This window comes from Dermacentor andersoni, chromosome 6, assembly GCF_023375885.2.
Source record: "Dermacentor andersoni chromosome 6, qqDerAnde1_hic_scaffold, whole genome shotgun sequence".
NCBI classification, from domain to species: Eukaryota; Metazoa; Arthropoda; class Arachnida; order Ixodida; family Ixodidae; genus Dermacentor; species Dermacentor andersoni.
This window is the reverse complement of record NC_092819.1, coordinates 64,789,342-64,801,567: the sequence shown is the minus strand read 5'-3', so window position 1 is coordinate 64,801,567 and position 12,226 is coordinate 64,789,342.

Here is a 12,226-nt window from a genome sequence, read left to right as displayed (position 1 = left end):
TATTATTATTATTCTTATTATTATTATTATTATTATTATTATTATTATTATTATTATTATTATTATTATTATTATTATTATTATTATTATTACTTCGGAGTCGCAGCATGAGGCACAATACACATACACCGGTGCGCGCCTATATAAATGGCGGCCGAGGAGGATTACCATGGCTGCTAAAACTCCCTCAGGGAACCAGAGTTGCCGGACTGTTTCCCGGCTGGATGGATGGATGGATGGATGGATGGATGGATGGATGGATGGATGGATGGATAGACGTTATGAGCGTCCCTTTTGGAACAGGGCGGTGGGTTGCGCCACCAAGCTCTTGCTATTATACTGCTTAATTATTATACTGTCCTACTTAGGTTAAAAAAAAGAAAAACACTATGAACTCCCACAACCAAATTTTATGATCCCCTATTGCGAACTTTGCTTTTGTACGTCTCCGTTTTTTTTTTTGTCGTTTCCCCACTTTCTTCCACTAATCTTCCAATCGCCTCTTACTAATCTCTATTGCGGACATGTTTACTTTCCCCCTGCTCTCGTTGAACCCAAGGGCTTCAAGGAGGGCAGTGGTGCCTAAATCGTACACTGGGCAAACGCCTTCAGATTCTAATAAAACAAGCTCCATCGTTTCTCTAGGTTTACCGCAGCAACCACATGTTTCTTGCTTCTTATATCTCGCTTTATAGGTGCGTGTTCTAAAGCATCCCGATCTCGCTTCGAAAAGAAATGAGCTTCCCTTTGAGTTATCATAAATTGTTTCGTTCCTGATTTCGTTTTTTTCCTCTTAAGTAGTTACTCATGGCATGTTTCTTTTCCATTGCCGCCACCCATGAGATTATTTCAGCCTTTCTGACTTTCCGCTTGACGTTCTTTGTTGCTGGGTTGCCCACCCCTACAGGCCGCATACTTGCTGGTAAGCTTTCTAGTTCTTTTCTTCCACTGTGAGGCCACGAGGTCGTTTTTCAATGGGTGCCTGGCCACTGTGGAATTAGTGGCAATGATTCCGCCGATAACGCTGCTCGCACAGCACATCAAGAAGAGCACAGCGTTCCAATTCCGCTTTCGAGGAATGACGCTGCAAGGCAGCTTCGACACCTGGCACGCAGTCTCACAGTGACCGAGTGGAACTCGCCAAACTTATGACTTACACGACTGAATCGACTAAACCCCTCCCTGCAACTCCTACCTCCACTCGGACTTCCTCGACGCGAAGCTACGTTTCTCTGTCGCGTCTGGTTAGGAGTTGCCTTCACAAAGGCATACTCTACATTAATTGGAGTGACTGACAGTGCAGCATGCGAGGTCTGTGGCACCGAAGAAAACATCGACCACCTGCTGTGCCACTGTCCAAGATATGCCCTAGAGAGACAAGAACTTGCCAAGGCTTTCCAAAAACTGGACAATCGGCCGCTTTCTGTGCAGGTGCTGCTGGAACACCGCCCCCATCGCCCGTCGGCCCATAAAGCGGTGAAGGCGCTTTTGTGTTTCTTAAGGACGACGGGTTTGTGCACCCATCTGTGACTATTAATGCAATTTCTGTAAAACCGCACGCGTCAGCGAACTTGCCGCAATTTCCTTCTTTCCTTCCCTCCTCTCTATCCCTTTGATCTTTGTTTTCCCCTTTCCCATTCCCCCGGTGTAGGGTAGCCAACCGGACGTTATTCTGGTTAACCTCCCTGCCTTCTACTTTTCTCTCTCCTCCACCTCCACTGTGAATCAATGTTTTTCCTGTACAAGTACATCAACACTCTCCCAGCCCATTTATTTTCTTCCATATTCCTCAGTCGTTCTTCATAATCAATTTTAGCCGACACGTTGGAGGTGGCGCCAATACTCCGCATGATCCGGCCGATCAAGCGCTGTTGACATGGTCACTCGCTGTTTGTTTCCTTCGACCATGGTTATATAATCAGCTTCTGCCTCGGTGCCACTAGTCGCAAGTATTCTCCCCGTATGGAATCGGCTGAGCGTAAAAATCGCTGTATTGCGATGCCCTGACAGATCTGGCGTATGATTGAATGCAGCGCGCTAAACAGTCGTATAACCGCAATGAAAGCGGTGAATTGTTTTGCACAGTGCTACGCAAGAAATCTAACGTGCGCCGCCGATTGCCAGAATCGGGTCGCTTTTGTCTTTTGATTGAATCGCGTCACTGCCGATGTTGCTGAATTTGAAGTGACCGGGAGAACTTTGTGCGACCAACTTTTTTTTTTTTTTTAGGCAGGGAATACTTAAGGCATGCAGCTTGTCCCCGCGTGTGTCTTCTTATACTGTATGAAGCTCGTAACGCCGGTAAAGCATGGACGCGACGTTGTATGTTACTTGCATGCGAGGGAACGAAGGCTATGCTGGAATAGTTATTATGGGAAGGTGAGGGCAGAACATGGGGTTAGCGCACGCAATTTCTCATGCAACACACGCTGATTATATTCAGCTCTTTACTGAAGCGCTATATCTAAGAAGTGCTGGACGCATCAGCGCTTTGTTTCGCGCTCTAAATTCAGGAATTCGCGTCATTCAGCTGTCGCGAACCATGATTACAGGCATGCCTAATGAAACAGTCAATGTCTCGAAGACGTCGGTAATATCCCTAAGCATTTCCCGCGTGAAAGCCAACGCGCTTAGGCGCTTGACGCGTTTTGTGTTGCAATACCAATTATACCAATATTCCGATCGATATATCCCCGTCGCTTGTAATTACACATGGTTGTTCCTTTACATAATTACACAGCACGTTGTTTATGCCTCTCGACCACGTAGTTCAGAGGCAGGAACAACGTGCTGCTGTATGTGCGGTACAGCTCAAGGGCGCTGCGGCAACAGGAGGCCGAGGCTAAGCGACAACGTCGACAAAGCTTCTGTAGTTCAAAAGCGCGAAGCGGGCGCAAATTGAGCATGTCGCACTACAGGACCGCGAGGTCGACGCAAGGCGACAACGTCGACAAGCTCTAACCCATGCTTCTCACGGACATCAGGTTCTTTCTGTCCATATGTGACTGCGCACATCACGCCATGTGTGTTTACTTAGCCAGATTGATTATGTTTAGTGCAATTCCCACTGCTACCAAAGCTAGACGCTTTACTTCGTGTAATATTCTAACGTGTTCCTATGACATTCATTGTTTCGCCCTTCTGACGTAATCGTGATTTATTCTAAATAAATCAATCAATAATATTGACGAACAGCTGGATTAGAACCGAGGATATCTAGCACAGAATCCTGACACTGGGACCCATACTCCACGGGCACTCTTCCCCCATAACGGCGTGCCTCATAATCGGATCGTAGTTTGGAAATGTTGAATCGCGGAAATTATTTCAGATAAATTAACACGTCGTCGTACGTCAAACTGTGGATCAATCCCGAAGGTAGTGCAGTAAAAACATAAATATTCGAGTCCGACGCTCCTCCTACTGCCCTCACGCGAGGAGTGACGCAATAAAGTGTGGTGCGCAATGACTGCGCCCCTATCTCACCCCCCTACTCGCTCAGGAAAACTGTCCTTCATTGACTTCAATTGGCGGTTGGATCGCCTTCCGACCTTTTCTGCAGTTTTGGCATAAAAAAAAGTCCACCTTCTCTCTACCATGCGAAAGTGGGTGTGCAGCGAATCCGGTGCGGACGTTAGACAAGTACCACCACCCCAACAAGCGACATATACGTCACACGCTCACGCGCACGTGTGCGGAAGTGCAACATACATCCTCGTTCTTGCAAGCCCTCCGCCTGGCGCAAGTGCATTACTGAACTAATTGAATTTCTCAAAGTAAAATGGGTCAGACTTACAAACGACTTACAGGCATGATAGCATCGGATTGTGATTCGAATGCACGAGAAAGCATAATTTTGTTACGCGGAAACTCAAACACAAATCCCTTTTCCAGCTGCCTTTTCTTTATTAGGGGAGGGGGGTGGGGGAGCATGCCACGAAAAATACCGACCAACGAGAGGCTTACAGCGTCGCTGTAAAACGGCTGTTTTTACGAGCTCTTCGCCACGCCTCTGCTCTTATATAAAACGTCAAAATCTGCGCGGAGGCTCCAGTATATCTAGGTTACCTTAACCAACGGTTTTTATGTGGTCCAAAATTTTGTTGCAGTTAACCTTTATATCGAAAATGCATTTTTTAAATTATGTTCACACGTAGCTGTATAAACCAGGCACGTTATCGTTACGTGAAAGGTACAGAGCTCTTCGAACCCCCCCCACCCCACCCACCCCTTCCACAAGAAAGAAAAAAAAAATAAGAACAATGGAAACAACTTTTAACGCCTTGCTCCCAACAGAAGCAACATCCAAACTTGAGCCGAAATTGGGCTTTCTGCAATATTTACTCATACTGAGGGTGATATACGTTAAAAGGTGAGTACTGTGAACAGATTACTTCTCTCTAAGTTGTTGTGCTTCAAAGCCAACAAAATCAATTATAGATAACTACGTATGTAAGCGCTACGAAGCTTGCCAGGGCATTCACAGATACCGTATACGTAAGAAAGTGTTTACGTAGCCATTAAGGAAGTGTATTATCTCAGTAGTAGTACGCCTTCACCGTCTTTAACTGGCCCTCCCTTTGTATATGTTTTTAATGTCTTTACAAGTCCTGTGCGCTCATAGATCTGAAGTGTTGTACCACAGCATTTTAGTGTCTGCTCGTGAAACGCACGTTGCATTTTTTCGACTTTTTGTACGAGAAGCTCCGTGTATAATGCGTTTAAACCTTTCCTGACAGTTTGTGTTTGTGACAGTGACAGTTTGTGTTTCTTATGTATACTCGCCGCTAGGGAGCCTAAATGTAAGCGCTTTAACACGAAGCATTCATTATCTCATTTGAGGCACGTTCCGGTAGGTCGATGGATAGGCAGCCATGTTGCTAAATTGTTTTTGAGCGTATCACTGATGTCGCTAAATTTCTTTCTAAATCTTGCTGCAAGGTCGTTAATATTGTCGCCAGAACATTCGAGTAATTTCTAGGTAACGTATAGGCGCATTGGAGCACTATAGCTAACGTGGCGTAAATCATATAGAGAAGCGTTTCACGGTTTGCCTAGGCTCCTTACAGGTGATGAATAAACAGTGGATTTACCAGCTCTGTACGCAGGGTGATCATTTTTAAGCTTTAGGGAATTTTTAAAGATTGCCTGTGGCAGATAGCATAATTCTTGTCCTTGAGCAGTATAATTCGAAGAGGCGGTCATTACTAACACGAGAAATCAAAACGCGTAATCAACGAATTAAGAAAACTTCCCTAATTAGTTTCTTAATTAATTACATTGCAGCACGTATTGCAATTTACGAAATGTATTCGGTGAGCTTGCAAGATGTATCCACATGAAATGAATTTACAGGATGAGGCTAGTTTCGAGATATTCTTTCCCAACGTGTGGAACGAAATACATGGGCGTTCCAGTTACTTTTGGGCTCCAATCCATAAAAGACCGTTTTCTTAAAAATGTAAGTGGAAAAACGGTGCATTTTAGAGAAACTTTGTTGGCGCATATCTCCAAACTGGCGTCATTCTGGAAATTAATATTAAGTGGCTACCCCTTGCAAACTCACCAGCTACAATTAGTAAATTGCAATATGCGCCGCAAAGTAATTCAAAGGATAATTAGTGCACTTTTGTTAATTATTTGAATATGTGTTTTCATTTATCGTGCAAGTAATGCCCGCCTCTCCGAATAGTCCACATCAAGGACTAGAATTATGTTATGTATAGAGTAGGCTGTTTCTTAAAATTCCATAAAATTCAAAATGATCACCCTGTACACTGGGCTCTTACTTTGCTAACATAGTCGTATAACAACTACCGATGACAGCTGAAATTCGGCGTAAAACTTCACATTGTGAGGTTACAAACGCCAGAACGATTCAAAAGAACTCTGATTTTCCTAGCACGCAAAGGCACTTGGTCCTCATTACCGTTGCAAATTTATAGTTATCGCCGCTCCCGAAAGGAAAGTGAAATTCTACAACACGCACTTGGTGGCATGTTGACACGGAGATTGACTATCACGTGACCTTTATGCAGGCCAAATGCTTCGCTTCCGCCCCCTGATCTACTTAAACGCTCCATGTAGTACTGATATGTCCAAAAGCCATGACATGAAGAAGCACTGGGTTCAGACTCGCGTGAACGATGCCAGCCGCTCCAACACCTTCCTACAGTCGATCTCTGTCTTATTATTCCCTTTCGGCTTTCTGTATCTCACCATAACATTTATTCCAATAGGTATTGGTACATTTATTTACTGATGCTCTTGCAAATGTTCACCAATCGAACGTACTTAGTGAAAGTGCGTAAGCGTTAGCGTTAAGACCCGTTATCGAATCGTTCCGTAAATAATAAAATTGGACGGCGATTAAAGCGCCAGTTGAAGGCGGTCAAATACAGTGTGTTCCTTAGCAAGCTGACAGAGAGAATGCGCCAGAGTCACTAAGCACGGTGCTCTATCCCGTCATCTCTTACGCACGTGTTGGGAGTAGGAGGCGCTTCGGAATGCCTCAGTTTATTTTTTTTACTGCGTTATCTTCGGGATCTGACCACATTTTGAATTGTTAAATCAGTGTTAAATATTTTAAAATAAATTCGAGGGGTTTTACACGCCAAAATTACGATGTGATTATGAGACCCACCATAGAAGGCGAAAAGCATCCCATGCGTAATGGTTACCGTATTGACCACTTGTACTAGAGGCCCTTTGTTCGAATCCCGCCGCAAGGCAAGTGATACACATATATATACACGTATATTGGGAACATGACAGCGACCTGTGGCCCCAGGGGCACATATCGGCATACCTTCTTGGACTGCTTCGTCTTCAGGATCGTCCCACGAAAAAAGCTAGAAAGATACGCGATACAGAAAAAGGGCGGGAAAGTCGCTAGGAAAGACATAATCTTTGAAATAACCGCTGCTGACAGCCCCACCAGAGCCAGCGCGGCTCCTGCGCCTGCGAGGAGCGGCTTTCCGGCTTAACATTGAAGCCCGAAATGGCGGACTTTGGCGCCAGTCAGGGTCCCCACGCGTGCGCCATATACAGGGACACTGATGCGCGACGTTCAGCAGGGACGCTATAACGTAAAGCTATTCCCACCTGTTTCTATTCTCTCTCTGCCATTAGCCCTCCATGATTTCATTTCATTTCTTTTATTTGCTCTCGAGGCCGGAGCACAACAGAAAAGGATCTGAGGTTGCAAAAACACATAAATATATAAAAAACAGTAAATTGCACACAATACAGGTTACTGGCAAACGAAACAAGCTTACATAAAATAATCAGAAACAGTAGTCTTGATAGCATTAACATCGGTGATGGAGGCGATGGCGGCTGGGAGGCCATTCCTGTCAGTGCTAGTTTTTGGAACGAAGGAATTTTTTGGCGAACATTTTGCAGGAAACATGTGCGAATAGTGGCTATTCGATTTGTTACTCGAACGTTTCGAATAGTCGCACAGCCCTATTAATTAATTAATTTGTTCACTTAATCAGCGAACGTCAGATGTAAGCATGAGCTCTGCGCCACCGCTGCAATATGCATGTTTGTTCAAAAAAAAAAAAAAGGATGTCTTCACAGCTTTGTTTTAACAAAAATGTTCATCTTCATTAAAATGCTGCAACGCCCGATTCGCCACCCTTTCGGCGCATGGCGGTTGCATCGGCGACGTTTCGGCAGACTCTTCGCTCTCCAGGGCTCTTTCTCTGTTTTCCGTCGACCGCGAATCCCAATTCCAATCAAGGGTGTCTTGTGTGCCCATAGCAAACCTGCGGCTCTTGTGATCAGTACTGACGTGCGGCACGTGCCGATTATTATTGCTGCGATGTGAAAGCACGAGCTCTTTGTTGGCGCGAAAGAAACGTAAGCGGAAGCGAGGAAGTTTAATTTTCCTTGCGTCTTCATTCCTTTACGTGAGTCTACGCGTGTTCGTATAGAGACAACACTCTCGAGGAGTAAGCCGCGGAGCTTTCGGCAGAACGGTGAAAGGAAGACCGCCTCACGGGGCGCGCTTATACAGACCGCCTTAAGTTTGTGTGCAAGCGCCCCTGCGATGACTCTCAGCTGCGTTTCCTTCTTTATTTTTAACCTTTTTTTTCGTTCGCAGGACACGGAAGCGCGCGGCGCTCATTGTACGTACTTTGTAAAGCAAGAACAACATGCCAGAACAAAATAACAAAGAAAAAATAAAAGGAAAAGAAAAATCGGCGGCTTTTCGAGCCTCCCTCCGCGGGTTCTCCTCTTCTCTGATTGGTCCGCTGCTGCACCAACGCCAGCCTTCCGTATTGAATCGTTGCGAAAAAAAAAGCGGGAAATGGTGAGGACATCCTCTTACTTGTTGGCGCGGAGGCCTTTTTCATCTGGCGCGATCGAACCTTGCGTCGCGATGCGGCCGTCCCGCTGAGAACAAAATCCTCCAGTGCGCGCATCCGGGTCTGCGAAGAGGTTGGAGAGGAGGATTCGCGTACGGCGTGGCCGCCGGACAGTGTACGTGGTTCGATATATAGAATCCAAGCCATAATGTACTCGAATCACGGACAGTACAGCACGCAGCCTCTTCGGTTCTCAAGATGCTCGAAATGCGAGGCTCTCTTGACGTCGCTTCTCATCTTCCTACGAACGAAAAAAAAAAGTAAAGAAAAAGAAAACGAGAAGAAAGAAGGAAAAAAAAGAGAAGGAACCGACGTTCTGTGCATTGTTTGTTTTGCCGCTTGCTTTCGTGCTACGGCATCCTTATAGAATTGCACTTGGGAGAGGCATGCGTTTAAGAATCGCTCAACTACGAACTTCCCGGTGAACATGTTTTCGTAATATGCCCTGTGACAATAAACGCAGATAAAGTTATAAAAATGTTGTTAGAGTTGCGCTGCTGACCCAGACTTGCGCCAAGGAAAAGCGCACGTACGGAAATAGGCATTCACACATGTGCGTGAGAGCTGAGCATCAGTTCGTCTTTCTCGGGCGTCCGGCCTAGGTGGTCGTTCTATGCAAAACAAACTTCCTCTTTGAGCGCAATCTCCCCCCTCCCTCATCCCGCCTGGTCCTTATACATTTCTTTGTGGCTCGAGCGAGCTTGGAAACGGATCGCACTTCCAGTAATAAATGTCCTGTTCGCTATGCTTGATAAGGCAGATACGGAACGGGAGGATTGACTTGCAACGGTGCGTGATGCTCAGTTCAGAATGATTGCGTTTCCGGACGTTCGCTCTAGTTTGATCTTTCTTTTCTAATCTCGAATAGTTAGAGCTAGAATGGCTTCTGTGTGATGCAGTATAGCAAGTATTTGACGTAATAGTTCTGCGTAAAACCGCAAGGTGGAGTCCCAGACCAGGACCAATTTTTCTTCATCTGTGAGGCTTTTCTTTCGAGGAACCCGTATGGGTTTCCTTTGTAGCAATCGCTACGGACGGGGTGGATGACTGATTTTCCCTCTATTAAAGTATAGCAAGTAGTGATGAAGCAGCGCCTTTGCGCGACGCAGCTTGCACTCGGTGTCTCTCATGTAAAAGCTTCAGCGCATATTTTCGGAAACAGCAGTGTCCGAATGGGATAGAAAAGGGCCGATGGTTTTTCGCAGCTGAGCTGGTGCAGCCAATTTTGCCGGCTAGATTTCTTGACGTCATTTTTCCCGCCCAACAACGGATGGTGCTATACAGCCAAATTTGGATGGCAGGGTGGTGCTTCGTGTGGTTAGTGGAATGCGATGCGTATGCCTCTATGATAACAAAATAAGAAAGCTGGCGTGATGAGCGAAGTGTTGCAGGCGTTGGCGCACGAGGTGAGACCGAAGGGAAACCGTCGGCGTTCGTAGCTTGAAGTTGTTTGTCCATTCCCCTAAGACCAGTGCACGCACCACGTTGTGGTACGCCCACACCCGCTCACCAGGAATGATAGCGTTTTACAGCGTACCTGTATATGTCTACCCACCCGTACATTTACAATGTCCGTGCTTCAAAGCTCCCGCGCCATCTATGTGGAGGCAAAGCAAACCAGTAGGACATGTGCAGAGAGCTGGCGTAGCAAGAGGAAAGCTAAGAAACCACCTGATACATAGTTTCAAACAATAATTGCGAGATAAAACTCTGGCGCTGTAGTGTTTAAGAGAGCTTAAAGCCCCTTACAGTAGCTGCAATAGGGGCGTTTTAGTACATGGATTTGCCTAAACTTCGTCCTTCTCGATTTAAACGTCTATTCGACTTTGCAAATTCGTCATGTTCAACAAAATGCTGTGTAATGAATAATTAAAGAAACATTATTAAAATCACCCACCGGTTCGCAAGTGCCTGTCCTCTGCGAGAAAAATATCGCGTTCGCAGCGAGCAGGCATCGAAGTAGACGACAATTGTAGCATTCCTCTCAAAGGCGCAACACTTTCTCGCAATACAAAGTTTTTGTTTCCATAAATACTTGACAAGTATGTTTATATAAGTGCACGGTTGTTATTGCTGTTGTAAAATAAATAATAAAATATTCTCTGGCGCTAAATCGGGAACAGAATTGCAGAAGCATGCATACCCTGGTGTGCCCTGGTGCTAACCGGGCTTCAGTCTCGAAGTCATACAAAGCTTATGTAATGTGTTGTGCATTATATAAGATACTGCAGAAATAAAATCACATTTTACGCGATAATATTTGAGAATAGCTTCGTTTACTGCGCCGCAAGCAAACGCCGCTAGTCTAAAGATCGAAGTCAATCCGAAGCCTGTACTTCCCGTCATTCCCATGTAGTTTTTAGGCAACGCTCAGGAGCACCACTAGCACCACAGTAGACACTAGAACCACTTTGCCCTATAGGGTATTTATTTAAAAACTCTATGCGTGGAAAGCATGACGGTCCCGGTACCGACGGCGCGTATGCGTCTGAAGCGTCTGCTATTGCAATAAAATGAAATGGCCAGCAATTCTCATGTTTGCAGCAAAGGTAAAAAATTGGCAGTGGCTTAGCTCGGCTATGCCAGGATATACGTAGCGAAAGCTAAGGCATATCATGGTTAGCCTTGGTTAATCTTGATTGCAAGTCCAGGTTAGTCTGGTTGCCTAGCTATGTTGCGGCGTTTAGCCAGTCGTTCGGCGCGCTGTTCGTCTGTTTCCTGGGCGATTCGTTTCCTCTTCATCTCGTTCCGATGTCGATTCCAGGCCTCCTCCTGCTTACCAGAATTGTCGCCGTCCATACTGCTGCCTCAACTGTGGTTGCGACGAACGCGAGCTCTCCTTTCCAATCCTCCGACATGTTATCAGGCATGCGACGCAGCTGGCGAAGCGAGCGGAGGCGAGCGCAACGACGAGGAACGCGATGTCACGTCATACCAAACGGCGGCGGCAGAAAGGCGCGGCGCTGCGCAGTGGCGGAACCCCTATGGCTCGGTGCTACTAGTGGCGCATACGCCATAGTGACTAGGGAACGAGCGAGTGAGAAATATCCGCGGCGAGGGGGCGCGTGTTGTGACGTCATGTGCCTCCTCGGAGCACCGCCACAGCGAAATCGCAAGTTCGCGGCCAGTAAAGCTTTCGCTTTAATGTACGTAATTATTGCCAGACTTACTTTCCATGGCACCATCGTATACCACATTGCCTATGAAACTAAAGAGAGAGAAAGAGAGATTTATTTACAGAAAGGGAAGTGATATGTGAAGCTAAGTGCATGCGTGCGCTGTTAACATATACGCCAGCTTTAGAAGCGCCCGTGCTTGCTCCGGCTAGTATAAAGATTTCGTCTGAATATCTGACAAGCATTGCGGGCACCTCGAATATAAATAACTAATGACAATATTATTTGGGCTTCCGTGATATCTTTTATATACCTATATACTTATACTCTATACAAATGCTTTCTACTAATAAAAATCGAGAAAGGGTAATGGGATGTGGAGGTTGAGCTTATTATTATTATTAACGCGAAAGCATTATACGTCCCGTGTGGCAGAAAATACGGTCTGGTCAAGTGATGGTTGGAAAAATTTGGCATATGGCACGAAGGGTAAAAACACGTCAAAAAAATTCACCGGCGATTACGATACTCCCTAATGCGAAATTTGAGCGCAGCTCTGTACATGCTTTCGTCTCGCGTGTAAGTATTTTCTATTATGTTTGCAAAGTTTTGCGCCGCTAGGTCATTATGTCTCGAACGCGGCTCCATATGGTAATGTGGCGGAGGTTTCGCGATGAAGAAATCAGAAGCTCGGAAGCTGGGAAACTGATAACCAACAGGTTTACTGGCACTTGA